Genomic DNA, 16,554 nt, shown 5'->3' on the forward strand with positions numbered 1-16,554 from the left:
ATTCTCATAATCGATTCGTCTCTCGTTTATTTCCTCAATTCATCGAGTCATCGTTTTGTCCATAAAAATGTCAGAAGACGTTGATCAGTGTGCGTCAAATGTCTTGTTTTGTTTTGTCCACAAAGCAAAAATATTCACTTTTAATGATTTCTTTAAACGAAGAGAAAAAAACAATCAGAAATGTTGTTTTAATAATGAAAAAAAAGCTTCAAACCGAGGTAGAAAGTCTCACTCATGTACCTTAAATAATTAAGTATGTTTGTTATATCTGGTCAGAAAGTGACAAAAACGTGACACAAACGTCACAAACCTCGAATGATGAATGTACAACAGTGAACTGGCGTCAAAGAAACCTTTAAACATAAAAGCTAATGGAGAAACCTTGATCGTGATGTATAAGTGACAGACGTGTGAACTCTGGTTTTTTTAAATAGGAGAAAACAATCTATTCATTACAGGACCGTTCTTGTCCATTATGCTTTAAATGTTGCCAGTGAAGGTCGGAGAGTGTTGGATGAAATAAAAAGGTCTCGTCTCCAGCACAAAGGCCAGTCATGACCGTGATGATCGGACAAAGAACCACTTAACGTTTGCATTCTGAGGTTCAGGACAGTGGAAACATCTGTAATAACGGGTTTTCATTACATTAGAGGATGAAACATGCAGTTAATAAGTCAAGCACATTAGTGGCATTCATGCCTCCGTCTCGTCTCCTGTAAGTGCGAATGAAAAATGAAAAACGACTGCATTGTGTTCCAAACAGCTCAGGAATGTACTTAGAGCGTTTTAAGAAATATGTCGCAGGTTTCTACTTCAGAAACATCCTTGACTGAAACTTCTCTGCTGTGGCCGTGCAGCGGTGAAAAGATACCGTCTTCACTTTCACTCTGAAAACACCGACATAATTATAGTAACTCTTTTAACACCCACTAATTTACAGTTATACTTAACTACTGCAAGTCACATTAAACAAGTCCCTTATAGCATTAACATTAGTATTTATGAGTCCTTTTCACCTGCAATACTTGGTGTAACTTTATTTATTTAAGGACAAAACTCTCCTTCATAACATCCAACAAACACGTGATCATTTCTAACCCGTCCTGAAACTGACATTTAGACAACTGGAATGACTTTTTCTCATTTTTAGTTTTGCTATATTTAATTGAATTCCGTTCCTCTGTATTATTATTTCTCTTTTATTGACAATAATCAGTTGTAATGATGTGTGTTTTCACACAGGAGCCGAGTCCCTCCATCGTCTCAGGACTGAGAATGACAGCGTGACTTTAATGATGTGACGGGATGTTGTTGCTGCTGTTTTTTCTTTTTAATGTGTTAAATAAATGTTGTTACAGAGTTTTCAGCAGAGCTGTCGCCAAACACACCAGACTCCTCTGTTAAATATTGACATTTTAGACATTTCCCTGGTAATTGTTGGAGATGAACCCACGTTTTTAGGATCGTTAAGTCTTTTTAACTCATCTACAGTTCGGCATTGTTCGGCTTTGATTCTTGTGTCGGACGTCTCTTCCTGTGACGACGCTGTTTATATGTTTATATGTCTGTGACAACTTTATTTAAATGAATCAAACATTAGGAACTATAAGCAGCTGTTTTTGAATAGAAACATAATATACTGCATCGTCTGCATACGTCTGATATCTATAAGTTAAGTAAGTGCCCTAAAATGAAAAAATCAATCTAAACATTCCTTCCTTTATTTCCTTTATTGAAAAACTGGCACATACATGTTGGAAAATTGCCGATGTGATGGTTTTCTAGCGTGCGCAGGAATGCACCTGTGCTGCACGAAGCAGCTGAGCCTTCATCCACTTTAATTAATGCTGAAAAAGAAAAAGAAAACGTCCTTGACTCTAACATCCTGTTTCTAACCACCTGCCTCGATCCTTCAGTGGTAATTAAATGTTCAGAGGCAGGTGAGGACAAACCGGAGGAAGGTTGACATTTGTAAAAAATGAAGAAGGCTTTGTGTTGGACGTTTGTCTCTGTGAGACAGAAGTCTGTCCGTCCGTCTGTCTCACTACTCTCGCTGGAAGAAGTTGTTTGTTGATTTTGAAGATGAAACTGTTGATGACGGCTGACATTCTCGCAGATGTTAAAAGTCTTTCTGTTTTCATATCAGAATCAAAATGATTTGAATTATTATTTGATTAAGGCCGGTTTATTCCACGTAAGACCTGTGCAGAACTCCTGGGACGTCCTCGCCCCCTTCAGATTTCTGGCCAATCAGTTGTCGGACACCAAACAAGAAAGAGATGCAAGAAAATAAAGATGTCATTTGTGGAATAAAGATAATACAAAACTATGGAACTTAAAATCTTGACTTTTCTATAGAAAGCGAACTGAAGATGGTGTAGGTCAAAGGTCGGTTTCTTCTTGTTTCACTGAGGTTTTATCCAGAGGCCTGGACGCATCAAGTTTAAAGAAATCATGATGTCTTTTTGCTGCCCCCCTGTGGCCAAACAACCGTGCTATCAATGAGACAATACAGAGCAACACCAACAATAAACACAGACGGTAAAATAACAAACCGTCATTGAGTTTTGTCAGTAACTTTGAAATGTTTCACCTCTGAGAAGCAAAGGTCGAACATTTAAATATTGTCTATTTCAAACAAAGATTCAGGATAAATAATAATTTGCCTCACAGCACAGTTGTCTAAAGTGTTATTTAAGTCCCCGCATGTTGTTGTGCGAGCAATCTGTTTACTGACCCCTTGTAACTTTTTCATTTCTTTTTTTAAGCATTAAATTACATGCAGAAGGAACAGGGCTGAAAACAAGTTATACAGTAACAATGATTGGTATTCAAGCAACCAAGCAATCAGAGCCTGAAATTGCAGTGAAATTACAGACGCTGTGCAAGTTAATGAAAAATAAAAGCTGGGACGAGATAAATCCAAAAATACAATGTCATTATTTTAGCGCAATCACACAAATCACTCTTTTAAACAGTCAAACACAAATCAACACGTGGGGCTGCGGTAATAAATCATATTTAATCCATGCCAACATTTATATTTCCTATGAAAAAAGAAAGAAGGAGAAAATGATGCTTTAACACAAAGTATGTTGACCTTATTTATACTGGAGTGTGCAGGAAATGTTCAGGTCATATATAAATGTGATTAATTATTACACAAAATCTGTTGAATAATATATAAAATAAAGATGACATAACAGAGAAGCATATGACATAAGCAGATGCTAGTTCTATTTACTACTGCATGATGTGATTACGAGCTGAATTTAATTATACTGTAAGTACTGTACCGTACCACACTGTACTATACTGTACTGTACTGTACTATATTGTACTGTACTATGCTATACTTTACTATACTATACTGTATACTATACTATACTGTACTGTACTGTACTGTACTATATTGTACTGTACTATGCTATACTTTACTATACTATACTGTATACTATACTATACTGTACTGTAATATACTATACTGTACTGTACTACGCTATACTATACTATACCGTATACTGTACTATACTATACCATATACTATACTGTACTGTACTGTACTATACTATACTATACTGTACGGTACTATGCTATACTATACTATACCATATACCGTACTATACTATACTGTACTGTACTATACTGTACTGTACTATGCCATATTATATTATACTATACCGTATACCGTATACCATACTATACTAGACTATACTATACTGTACTGTGCTATACTATACTATATTATACTATACTATACCATATACTGTACTGTACTATACCATACCGTATACCTCACTATACTATACTATATTATACTATACCATACCATATACCGTACTATACTATACTATACTATACCATACCATGCCATGCCATGCCATACCATATACCGTACTATACTACACACTATACTATACTATACCATGCCATAATACCATACTGTACCGTACCATACGTCACCATAGCATACTATACTATACTATGCTGCTGTAATGTGCAGTTGTGAGGGTGGAGGCCGCCGTGGACTCAGTTTTAATGAATCAAATCAAATCAGGTTCAGAAAGTGGCTAAAGAAAGTAAATAAAAAGTTTGGCTGTTTTCAGTGAAAGTTCCAAGGTTAAAAGTGTTACCTGTTTAATGCTGATTGCCGATTCTTGACTTTCTCTATAGCTGCAAACAAAATGAAAACATAGACGTCCCCTCCCTTTCCTCCCCCAGTGGCATATTTTTCCAATGTCGTTCCTTTTAATTATTGCATCAAAGCCTCCAAATATTTAGTAATTATTTCTTAAATCTACAGTGTGCATTTTATCGAGTATTAAAGGTATTAAATGTTTTTGAACATCCTTGTATAAATTGTATGAGGCCTCTTCAGGTGGCAATCACAGCATGATACAAATGCTCAGGTTTCATTTAATTCCAACCCATCAATGCACACAGCACAGCCTTCAGCGCGGCTCAGAATCCTCCACATTCACTGATCTTTCTGCTCCGACTGTAAAGCTTTCATTTGCTGTTTATTTGTGTGCGATATTTAAACTTAGAAGCAACAAATCTGATCACGCCGTTCACTAAAATGAAACATTTCAAAGCTTCTCCGAAGCTTTTTTTATGTATTAAAAGTAAAACTAACTGTAGAACAACAAGAATAGTTAACAATGCTACAGAAAACACTTGCATTATAATAGAAATAGTTTGAAAACGGTGATGTTTTATTGCAGTTACGTCAGTGACACATAAGTCAAAATCGATCCTCCTCTCACTGCTGTCAAAATCATTGAACCCAATGCAAAATATGCATACTTCAGTATGGATACAGTAAACAAAATAAGTACTTAAGATGCTTTAACATTTACTTGTGCAGAATGAAAGATCTAAATACTTTTTTAGCCACTGTTGTTACAGTGTGTGCTGTTCTAAAACCCTTTTTAATAAAGTCGTGGCATTTCTGCTACTGAGGTTTCAGAGATCCCTGCTGTGTTCTTCATATATACTGTAAATACACTAGAACTCAGTGTACTTACTGTATATTCTCGGTTTTATTCCACGTCAGGGCTTTATAGACTGTGGACGCCGCCTTGAATTGAGCCCTGGATTTCTTTCCCACCTCATCCTCTGACATTTAAGCTGCAACAGTGACAATGAATTTCAATGGTCCATTGTTCTGAACCACTATCATCAGAGAAACCCTGTACCTGGGAGCTGCGCCTTTTCACCAAAAAACAGAAAAAAGATCACCCATAATCAGACATCATATGCCAAGATGTTTTGAACAGGAGCATTTCCAGCCATTAGGTGTAATTACAGTCCTGTATCTTTCTTTATATTCCAATGCATTCATACCAAATAAGCCTGTGCGCACATACTAACGCCATCGTCCTGCCTGTCCTTTATGTAGCACAACAGCAGTTCTGGCTGCACTTTAGAAAAATACCCAACAAAAAAAAACACAAAGAGGTGAGTTTGGCGAGCCTCAAACCGAGGACGAGTAGTTTATGTCTATTACACGTCCAGGAACTTAGATGTTTGTTATTGATTTTGGCCAAGGCCTCAAAACAGGAGAATCTATTTAATGAGAGCGACATGGATGTTCTGCAGTGTTACCTTTGCAAACCTCGTTTCAACATGCTCACGTAATGTTTCTTAAAAAGAAAGCGTGCGTGCTGTGTATTTTAACTTACTTTAAGTAACTTATTTTAACCATATGTCTTCAAATAGATTATGGCATTTTTCCTGTAGGAATAATGACATTTTTTTTTTGTTTCATACCGAAGGTCCAACTATTTTTTGCCAGATGGCAGAAATCAGCCGCAGATGATTCTTTTGATGGCAGGACATAAAGCTGTGCTCTGAAAACATGCATCGGTGTGATATCACAAAATCCTCTGCCTCAGATACAATCTGCATGCACATCTGCTCATAATCACATTATCAACATTGGTTATGCAATAATCTGTCTTTAATGTCTGTGTTCTATTGGCAGGACTTTCCAGTGGACAGGAAGGAGAGCTGATAAAGAGATTTATACGCCATGAGCAGGTATGCAAACGGTATAATACTGTTAGACACAAAAAACAAACAAACACTGCAGCAGGATACAGAAACATTTCTGCATTTTTTGAGATTTTTTTTTTCAGGAATCGTCATCATTTAGTGACGCATTTCTCCCATAATTATCCTTTATTACATACACAGATGTGGGTCGGTTATTTTCAAACGCACATACATTAAATACATTAAATGACATTATTATTATTATTTCTTTTGTGCTCATGATATCAGCCTGTGTATGTAACAATGTCCACAGAGACTCTGCCTTTTTACATCAATAAAATACAGTACTTATATATTACGATTAGTAAAAATGTATTTGTTGTGACTGAAAATGCGGATAATCTCAGTTTTATCAAACATGATGCTTTTTACTGGATAGAAATGGACCATCCATCCATCTTCTGCCCCTTTATACTCCACATCAGGGTCGCGGGGGCAGAAGACGACAGGGTCACACCCCGGACAGGTCGCCAGTCCGTCACAGCAGTGATTCTCAAGAAGAATAAAATGAATAATTACAAACGTTTATGTGCAAAAAATAAAATAGAAATAAGCAGCAGTTGTAGGTTTTTGTTGCTATTCTCACAGTGTTCTGTTCTTCCATTAAAACAAAACCAAGGTAACTCTTTTTGTTGCCTTGGTTTCTTTTTTGATTGAGTCTTTGGTACTTTTGCTTTTAACAGATAGATAATATTTTGTTGTGGAACAACAATTTTTTTTGCCAATCCAATCCAACTTTATTTATAAAACACTTTATAAAACAACGACAGCTGAAACAAAAGTGCTGTACAACAGAGATAAATAATATAAATAAAATGTAAGAAATGACATCATAGGCCTATACAACAAATGATAAAACAATAAAATACTGTGGAAAGTATTAACAAAAACACCAATGAAAAAGTCAAACAATAAAACTATAAAAAGATAAAAACCAGTGTCTCATACTGGGTTGAAAGCCAAAGAGTAAAAATGGGTTTTAAGATGTGTTTGTGGACAGTGAAGGGGGCGAAAAATCTCTGTCACCTCTGATCTTCTGTTTAGATTTTGGTATCTGCACGAGCAGCTGATCAGCTGACCTCAGGGGAGGAGCCTGAGGATGAAGCAGGTCAGAGAGGTACGACGGGGCAAGACCGTTTAAGGATTTAAAAACAAATAAAAGGGTTTTAAAACAAACTCTAAAATGCACAGGCAGCCAGCGGAGTGAGGCTAAAATAGACGTTATGTGCTCCAGTTAAAAGACGTGCCGGAGACGTGAGAGGGACGTCTGACTGACTCCAAGATAAAGTGCATTACAGTAATCTAAGCGAGACGTAATAAACGCATGGATTACAGTCTCAAAGTGCTGGGCTGAAAGAAAAGCCTTTACCTTTGTCAGCTTTCTTAAGTGGAAAAAGCAGGACTTCACCACAGCACCAATTTGACGGTCCAATTTAAAATCACTGTCCATTTGAAAACCCAGATTTGTGACTGTAGGCTTTACATGCTGTGTTACTCTGACCTGTCACTCACACAATGGTCATTTTCATCCATTAACACTAATAGTCAAGCGCAGACCTACCTGCTGTTCAATGAAGTCTTAATTGGCAAGAATTCGATAAAATAATGGAAACGCGATAAACTAATGTAAAATGGCTCAGTAGCGCCCCCACAGGTCCTTGCCTATGGAGCAGGCGTCCATCTTGGCACTACAAGTTTTACAAGAACGAACTTGTCTGAGGGCGTTTATCGTAGCGACACGGAAAACGCATCAAATTGTACTAGACCCATCCAAGGTCAAAAGTTATCGGAAACTTTCGCAGATTCAAAAGGGCGTGGCCACGGCAGCCCTTGGAATTTTGGCGACCTTTGATGGCTCGCTACGAAACAGGAAGTGTGCTATAACTTCGCCACACATACACCGATCGGCACAAAACTTTATACATGACATGAGACACCGCCCCTCAACACATCTACGGATGCGAACTTGACCCCAATGCGATGTCGGCCATTTTGAATTATGCGTTCCGCCGCTAAACAGGAAGTGCCCTGTAACTCTCCCATATATTGACTGATTAGCTCAAAACTTGATATGTGAGACCATGGGCCTGCCCTGAACACATCTGCAAGACATTACCTGCACACAGGAAGTGCCCTTTAACTTTGCCAAACGTTGACCAATGCAATGTCCTGATTGTTCTATGTTTAATTTATTTTTATTGGATATCATTCACATGTTTCCCCACCTGTGTTTTTACATTTACATCAAAGATGCTTTACCATGGAGGCAAAACTAATACACATGTTAAAAGATGACTGCTCGGTGAGAGGCGATAAAAACCTACCAACAAAAAATGACAAGAATGTCACAGCTGGCGTGTTTTTAAGCTACATGTATTTTACATCATTAATTGCATATATGGCATAAAGCATTCTATCTTTAATGTAGTCCAGTAATCATATGTTTCTAAATGTCATTTCATTCATTTACTGATTATAATGAATGAAATGAAAGAATGTAAAAATAACCACAGGAAAAAGTCAAACAAAATTATAGAGGACGAATAAAAACTCCTCTCAGATTCTAGTGACCCTCACTAGTCCCTCTCTTATCTCTGAATAAAGTCAATCAGTGTGGCCGCAGCTGAGCAGTCAAAGCAGAGAGCCAGAGGAGCACCTGGCCTTGCACGGCTATCTGATTAGTAGACGTTGCAGGCCATGCTGAACCAGACCAGGCCAGGCAGTGACAGTGCAGGTCTTTAAAATGGAGTCAAGCAGGTTAATTCTATTGCACCATGGCCTCCCTTCGAGGCTTTGGGTTCAAATCAAAGCAATGCCTTAGCACAGGCCAACATCATCAAGCCAGGAGTCAGGAATGACTACTGCAGTGAAGAAAGAGTAGCTTTACTGGTTCAGAGCAGCTGATTAGTGTTCTCTGAAGCATGCTTTCAGTGATTAATCTCTTATTATCTCCAGTGTCCCCAAGCTCACAAAAAGAGTCCTCAGACGTATTTTACCTCACGTGACAATAGCATGACAAGGGAGGGCGACTCGGTACAGTGGAGGGTGTACGGAGAGTCTGCAGGATTTGGATTTTTATTTGCATTTTTCTGTTTTCACTTCTGAGGAAAATATAGACAAGCTCTACGGTATATCATTTATACGTACAGTGTATCACAGCATTGAGTAAAAACTTGGTTGGTAGAGTCGCGAGAATTATATTCAAATGCAACTTACAGCTCATAACTGTCACTTAAACATCAGTGGAGACTATAACCGGTAATATGTACACTATATCTGTCCCTGTCAAATAAAGCACAAATAGATTCATTATTAATAGTAATAAGTACGACTGTGGAAGGCAATTAAATCAGCACAAAAAAGCCCCTGAAATGTGCCGACTGTTGCATGGACATGCATTGTTTGTTATTGAGGTGTTATTTCTGAGTGACTTTGAGGCCGCTTCATAACAAGGTCAGTCCCATCACGCTGTTTTTGTGCCGCTCTGATAAAAGGAAATGAACACAGAACGGACACAGACGTGCAGAATGAGTAAAAGACGGCAAAGTGTTGACCAGAGTAATGTGCGACGAGTCTGATTATGCTATCTATCTATCTATCTATCTATCTATCTATCTATCTACCTACCTACCTACCTACCTACCTACTTACCTATCTATCTATCTATCTATCTATCTATCTATCTTCCTATCTATCTATCTATCTATCTATCTATCTATCTATCTATCTATCTATCTATCTATCTATCTATCTATCTATCTATCTATCTACCTATAGGTCCCTTAACCTTGAGGAATTACTTGTTTAAACCACAATCTTTACCAAAAACCAAAGCAGTTTTTTGCGCTTAAACCTAATCTGCAACTGCTCCACACCGTTAACCGCGTATTTATTAATGTCACCATGACGACAAAGGTGCAGTATTTCTGCTGCTTTTAAGTTCCTTTATGGGTTATGGGAAAACAACCTACAGTGTATGGCCGGCTGTTTGATGAATAATGCACTGTTGGCTTCGTATATGAGGGATTTAGTCTTGGCACAAACAGTTCAGAGGCTTTTTCTCCTTTACTACATGCAGGAATGAGGACAAACTGTCCCTGCACAGTACGCACAGACCATCAGGGATTCATGTATCTATAGCAATGACAATGTAGGTAAGTAAACTGCAAAACGCTGACATTGAGCACTGCTCTTTCCTGTGTTTACCACATTGCTTTTGATTGAACTCCTGTATTTATATATTGTGTATTTCAATAAACAGCCATAAGAATAAAGAGGACTGGCAAACTATACCATGGAGTGTATATTTAGTAGGTCATGGAATAAAAAGCCAGGATGGTAAAGAATGTTGTGAAAAATGAGTCAATATAAAACACATTTAAATCATTCACCTCTTTGTGTTTCTCTCTCAGACCGACGTGCACAGACAGGTGTTAAAAGGTGTTGATGGATGTCCTCACGGGGCACCCATTCATCTTCACAGATCCCATTCTTTTTCAGGACTGGTGTCAAAACACTGGCTTCTAATGGATGACTTGTTCAGACAGGACCGCAGACGAGTCTTCGGCGTTTCTGTCGATCACTGTTTGAACTCGCACGTGCAAATCTGGCCAAATCCCGCGTTTGGTCGAAAACCAAGACACGTATGATTGAGATGTGACACAGAGATGCAGTGAAAATGATGAGTTACTTCATTTATTTTGCATATTTTACACCGTTTCTTGATTTTGTGTATTTTCATATTCATTGTTGTGTCCTTGTAGCACTTGTTTGTCTCTTTGCAGCATTTTATGTATATTTGGAGTTTAAAAAAAAAAAATAAAAAAATGTTGATTTAAATGTTTGCACAGATGCCGTGTCCAAATAGAATCATTACGGATGCTAGGCCATACAGGCAGTTGCCTAGTGCGCCATCTACTGGAGGGAAACGATATGTAATGTAACAGCGTTTTCTATATTTATCACTTGAATTACCATTTCCTTTTATTTAATGCAGAGTATTTCTTTTGTTTATATAAATTTTGCTCGCAGTGTCCAAACTTCTATTATAAACGTCAGTGTTATATAGCCAGTCTGTTCAAATGGTGGCCCGTGGGCCACATGCAGCCCATAACCAACGTCTTAGTGGCCCAGCCTGTGGTTCCACCAGAAATAACTGAAGAAATAACGAGAGAAACGCTTTTCACTGTCCCTCAAAGATTCCCAGAGGCGTCCGATAGGTGTGATAGAAGTGTTAGTTGTTTCATGTTAAAAGCACTGTGGGATGTTTGTGGGTCGTATATGACATAATGTTTATCTTATTTCAAAGAGAATTACACTTTTTTGATGTAAGTTTTATATTTGTCATCACCTGCTGCTCACTGTCTGCAGAAAAGGTCTAAATCTCTTGTTTTTGAATTGAATAGTCCTGCTATTTTTCTCATTGTGGTCAGCAGGAGCAAGGTCATAATAGTTTTGGATTTGTCATTAATCGTCGTTTTAATTCGTTTTTTATTAGTTTTAGTTTTTTGTAATAGGGAGTGTGCAAGATACAAAAAGGTAATAATAATGATGCCATTTTATGGCATCTTTTGTGAGTCTGCAAAATGTGCATCATACTGCTGAGGGTGGATGCAGTTAGTGTGAAAGTCAAATAGCCAACAGACTAAAGACACATGCAAGTAACTGTACAGTATACATAAATGATAATAAATAACCCTCATGAGACACGTCACATGAAAACAACTCAAGCCGATAACCAATGTTCTGTTTAACTTGCACAGCCTTATTTATGACCCACATTGTAAACCCATCAGTGTCAGTTAGTTATTGTTTTTGTTTTAAACTCTTTATTATTTTTATTTCAGTTCGCGACAGTGTTTTTTTAATAACAACTTTTGTTGTTTTTACAATAACAACTATCTATTGGAATTTTAAAGCCCAGAATTCTGCCTTTTTTTTCTCAGTTTTCTTCTTTCTTCTTCACACATGTGACCCTAATACTCTTCCGTATTCCCTTCCCCCGGTCAGAGTGCTAATCGATAATGCATCCAGAATTGAGCCCGGTCCAGCCAGCACTCCTGCTGAATTTGCCTGTTGGTGTGAAGCCTGTAAATTCCGAGGTTCCCCGTGTCCGTGAAGGCATCACGTCTCCACCGGGATGTCGAGTTCCCTCCCTCCCAGGCTCTGCCGCCGCTGCCCGGGCTGCTGCTGCTGCTGCCGCCGCCGCTGGCTCGGGATGACGCCACCTCTCGCTCCGCCCCGGCGCAAACTCGCTCTTCGCGTTCATTTCATTCCTCTTCTCATTCCGAGCATTCTTCGCATCTCTTGTCAGTGCGCGAAGCGATTCAACTTAAAACCACCCCGGCCGGCGCAGAAACACTACTATAACTTGACATAGTATTACAAAAAATACGCAGTCACAGCACATTACCAACAGAAAGCGTCATTTTTAGATGAGATATCAATAACGAGGTAAGTTTCATTGGTAGTTGCAGGTATTGAAAGTGGCTGCAGACTTCTTGTTATATTTGCATTTTAAAATCTGCCTCTTTAATTGAGCTTTTTACTATTAAAACGTGGATTGGCGTGAGCGCGCAGAGAGGTAGATGGATGGCCGATTCCTGCTTCACTTTGAACACTCACTGTTGTAGACCGCGGCTTTGACACAGCAGCGAAAAATCTTTGACATTTTTGACATTTTTGGAGAAGAAGCCTGCTCCTACGCCCACAGAAAAGCCTCACACGCCGCGTGTCCGCTGTCACATCCGCACACGGTCCCGGCGGGATTCGGCGCCGAACTAAAAACACACGCGCACACACACACACACACAACACAGCAGAACAGTTTTTTGGACAAGATGACGATTGAAAACGTTGCTGTTTTCCTCTCCAGAGTTGGATCAGCCGGGAGTTGTTGTTGTTGGAGCGTTCACGGAGCAACTCGGAAGACAAACGCCGGGGAGACTTGTTGCTTCGACACGTTTGCTGGCGCTTTTATTAACCACGAGCTCCATCGAAGTTTTGTGTAAGTAAACGCCTGTTGTTTTTTGTCTTACTTTACTGAGCAGCAGCATTAGCAGCAGCAGCAGCAGCAGCAGCGTCTCCATGTTGTTACTGTAAGTGGATTGAAGCGTTAGCATCAACTCCTCATATTATTGTTCCATGTTGTTGCTCTGCCTCTCCCTAAATATAGACATAGACTCACTTTATTTTGTAGCTTTTTTAAATAGCATTAAAAGGGCCTGACGTTGACATTGTATTACTCAGTCTGATGTTTGTAATTCCCTTTTATTTTTAAATGATGACTGAAATGTAGCTGGTTGATTAAAGGACATCATATACGAGCAGATTTATGTCCTTTAACAGCGTCTTTGTAGAGTTTGAGGAGCTTTTATTTGGGGTTTCCTCCATTGTTTTCATGTCCTCCCCTCTCTACTTAGGTAAATGCCTGCTCAGCTAAAACTCAAGTCCCCAGCAGTGTGTGTGTGTGTGTGTGTGTGTGTGTGTGTGGGGCCAAGTTTTACTATTTCAGCCACACACACACACACACACACACACACCTTCACTGGACATTGACTTTCATTTAAAGGGAAGCCTCAAAAAGACTCGTCTTGTCTCCAGGATGAGGCGTAAACGAGATTTTATTTCCTAAGATGTCTGTAAAATGAGCGACGCGACAGCTTCAGAAAAGCAGAATAACGTGACGCGACTGTTTCGCTGTTATTTATTTACATGTATTTTAGAGTGTAGCTCATGTACATGTAGCACGGCACCAAATATTATTTTGTCAGCAGGATTCTCTTCTCTTCTATCCTCCAACATCCTCTTTTTGACCTCTCGTGGCACCTGCCTCGGTGCGGACATACATTTATTGCACTTAGTGTAACTTGAAGCACTAAAACACAGAGAGATTCCACCTGTTGGTGCCACTCCACCGTATTTGCTGCATTACTCTGTCAGATTTGGTTTGCTTGGAGCAAACAGCTCCGGCACATCACCAGGCCTCAGTTTACATGGCTCAGATACGCTGCTGTGATTCAGATGAAATGTCTGTGTTTATAAAATATTCATTTACGACGTTTGTCCGCTGTCTAATCTTACTCACTCGCTGCCTCCATAGAATGTGTGTGAGCTGCAGATAAGTGACGCAGGAGATGAATGTGGTGAGAATAAGATGGAAGTTTTTGGCTTCACTCCTCAGGTTATGTATTTCATGTGAAACTTGCGTAATAAAAAATGCAGCTTTGCTGTTTTTAAGTCTGTCAAATTCTGCGATCGTTGGTGTTTGGATTGCAATGACGTGACTGAACGTTGGTCCTGTTTATTAGCAAACTGTCAACGAGTTGTGGTGATTTTTAGGTTTAGCAGTGACATGAATAAGAGTTTTACTCGAGCCACGGTTGTGCCATTTTTAACACTTAAAATGTAGTATTTTAAAATTCCATACATGTTTCCTGTATATTATGGACGTGTGAGGTGACACCGTGTGGTCAGTGTGGCATCAGTGCGATAAACAAATCTAATGTTGTCCTCAGACTTTTGCACAGCACTGTAACTTTGTCGTGAACTCGGAGACAAAAGGAAAAGAAAAGAAAAGCAATGTACAATTCTCAACACACGCTATTTGTTAAATGAATGTGAAAGGGCTCCTTTACAGGAAACGGCCTGAATGCAGTCAGGCATAACCCGAGACATGTCACAGTGTAAATCAGCTCGCTTGAAAGGAGGAAAAAAAAAGGAAAAAAAAGCAGCAGGAGGAGAAATAGATGCTTTGTTTTCAGCTTATGTAACCAGTGGACCTGTTGGACGGTAGCCTGCATAACATTTGTGCAAGAATAGGATGTTGTCTTTGTCCGAGTTAGACTTCAAACTTGTGAAACCAGGAGTTTCTGGACTCTCTCTCCTGCTCCTTGACGCAGCGGTCAGCGATGCATTTCTCCCTAACTCATCTATATTTTTGAATAAAGCAAAAATGAAAGCTGATAATGATCTGGTGGAGGGAAGAACAGCAACTTTAATGTATTGTTGGTGGAGATTTTGTTCCTTTTATGTTGTCTCGTCGAGGTCAGAGGGCAGGACTGCACACAGTGAAGTGTGGGCAGAATAATGAGCTTTTGTGAAGCTCAGTGGATTGTGTTCGTTGTTGGAGTCAAGTGAGACTTTTCTCTTTTTTGGCTGTCTCTGTTGAATTTTTTGCTAAAAGCTTGTTGGCTTTCAGAATTTCGTATTATGAATTCCTTTGGAATAAACTACAATAATGAAAGAATAACGTCTTTCTGGGAATTCCAGAATCATTTCCAGTCTCGTTTAGAGATGAGCCAAACCGAGAATGCACGGATGCCTAAAACCTCACAGTGAAGACTTTTATTTTATTTCATTTTTTACCCAAACAAATGAATCCCTTTTAACCGTGTTACCAATAGTCTGTTTATTAGCATGAAAAACAGTGGATTTGATCATGAGTGTTAAGAAATGCTCTCCAGAAGGAAGCGGCTGTGTGCAACAGGTGCCACACGACGGTGGTTTTTATTATTTTATTGTGTTTGAGTTCTGATATTTGGACTTAAGATTGAGGAAGTGTTCACATGGTGGGAAATGGCCAGTGAGGTTTGTGTTTACTGAAAATTGTGAAGCCGTTTGTGGTTCGCACCTTTGCTGCATTCTGCATTTAGGGCGTGTTTATTTCTAGATTCATGTGATAAATGTGATGTATATCAGCACTGAAAGGCTTTGACGTGAGTGAGCAACGGGCCTGTTAAAAACCTCATTGTGTCGTCCCACATTTAAATAAAATGCAGTTTTTAATAAACGTGAATGTCAGGCTGTAAAAAGATCTGTGCGACCTGTAATTGAATATGGAAAAGTGGTCATTAATCGTGTAGTTGGATGTGATGTGTAGCAGAGGGAGAGAATCACATGAAAACATCAGTGTTGTCCAAGCACGCTTTAAAAAAGAGGACGACGCTCCCGCAGGCGTCCAGACTGTGTGTGTGTGTGTGTGTGTGCCCTGAGGTAAACCCTGATCTAGAAAGGGAATTTTAGAGTATGTGCTGCTGCTCAGCACTTTGAGCCGGGCCCACCGAGGCCAGCGGAGAGTGCCACCAAAAAAGAAAAGCTGGCTCAGAGCCACTTACGTCATCTAAGTAAATCTGCTTCAGTACTGCAGCCATAAAATGACTGCCAGCTACTGAATGCACTTTGGCCTTGTCAACTACCTCAGTGGTGTAGCACAGCTTTTACCCTCCGCGTGCACGCCGCGTCTTTTTCTGCAGACTTTGCTCGTTCACGCGTGCAGAACAAGTTTCTAGTTTTACGTGAAGCTGCGCTCGCTCTTTGAAGTCAAACCACTTTCATATTACAGTCCTGTAATGTTTACCATATGGCGAGCTCAATCTTTTATACTTGGAAAAAAAAAAAATATATATATAATGTCAATTACTGAGGTGCAGCTCCTTAGAAGCTCTTAAGATTCTGGGATATGCACTTTTTCAATTGAAGTATAAAAGTCAAATCAAC

At 39.2% G+C, this 16,554-nt stretch overlaps 2 protein-coding genes across 8 annotated transcripts in view; one reads left to right on the forward strand and one right to left on the reverse strand.

Annotated features, from left to right (window-relative positions):
* The window catches only part of swap70a (switching B cell complex subunit SWAP70a), a 924,354-nt gene that overhangs the window by 859,698 nt on the left and 48,102 nt on the right, over window positions 1-16,554 (reverse strand). The window lies entirely within an intron of this gene.
* Window positions 12,243-16,554, forward strand: part of tead1b (TEA domain family member 1b) — a 41,363-nt gene continuing 37,051 nt past the window's right edge. For 5 of the 7 annotated variants that reach the window (XM_044029783.1, XM_044029785.1, XM_044029784.1 and 2 more), the window contains exon 1: window positions 12,246-13,063. The gene's annotated coding sequence lies outside the window, so the exon portion shown is untranslated. Of the gene's footprint in view, window positions 13,064-16,554 lie in introns of all 7 variants that reach the window. The other 2 variants (XM_044029780.1, XM_044029781.1) reach the window with 2 other exon arrangements.

This window comes from Solea senegalensis, linkage group LG7 (genome assembly GCF_019176455.1).
Source record: "Solea senegalensis isolate Sse05_10M linkage group LG7, IFAPA_SoseM_1, whole genome shotgun sequence".
Classification (NCBI taxonomy): domain Eukaryota; kingdom Metazoa; phylum Chordata; class Actinopteri; order Pleuronectiformes; family Soleidae; genus Solea; species Solea senegalensis.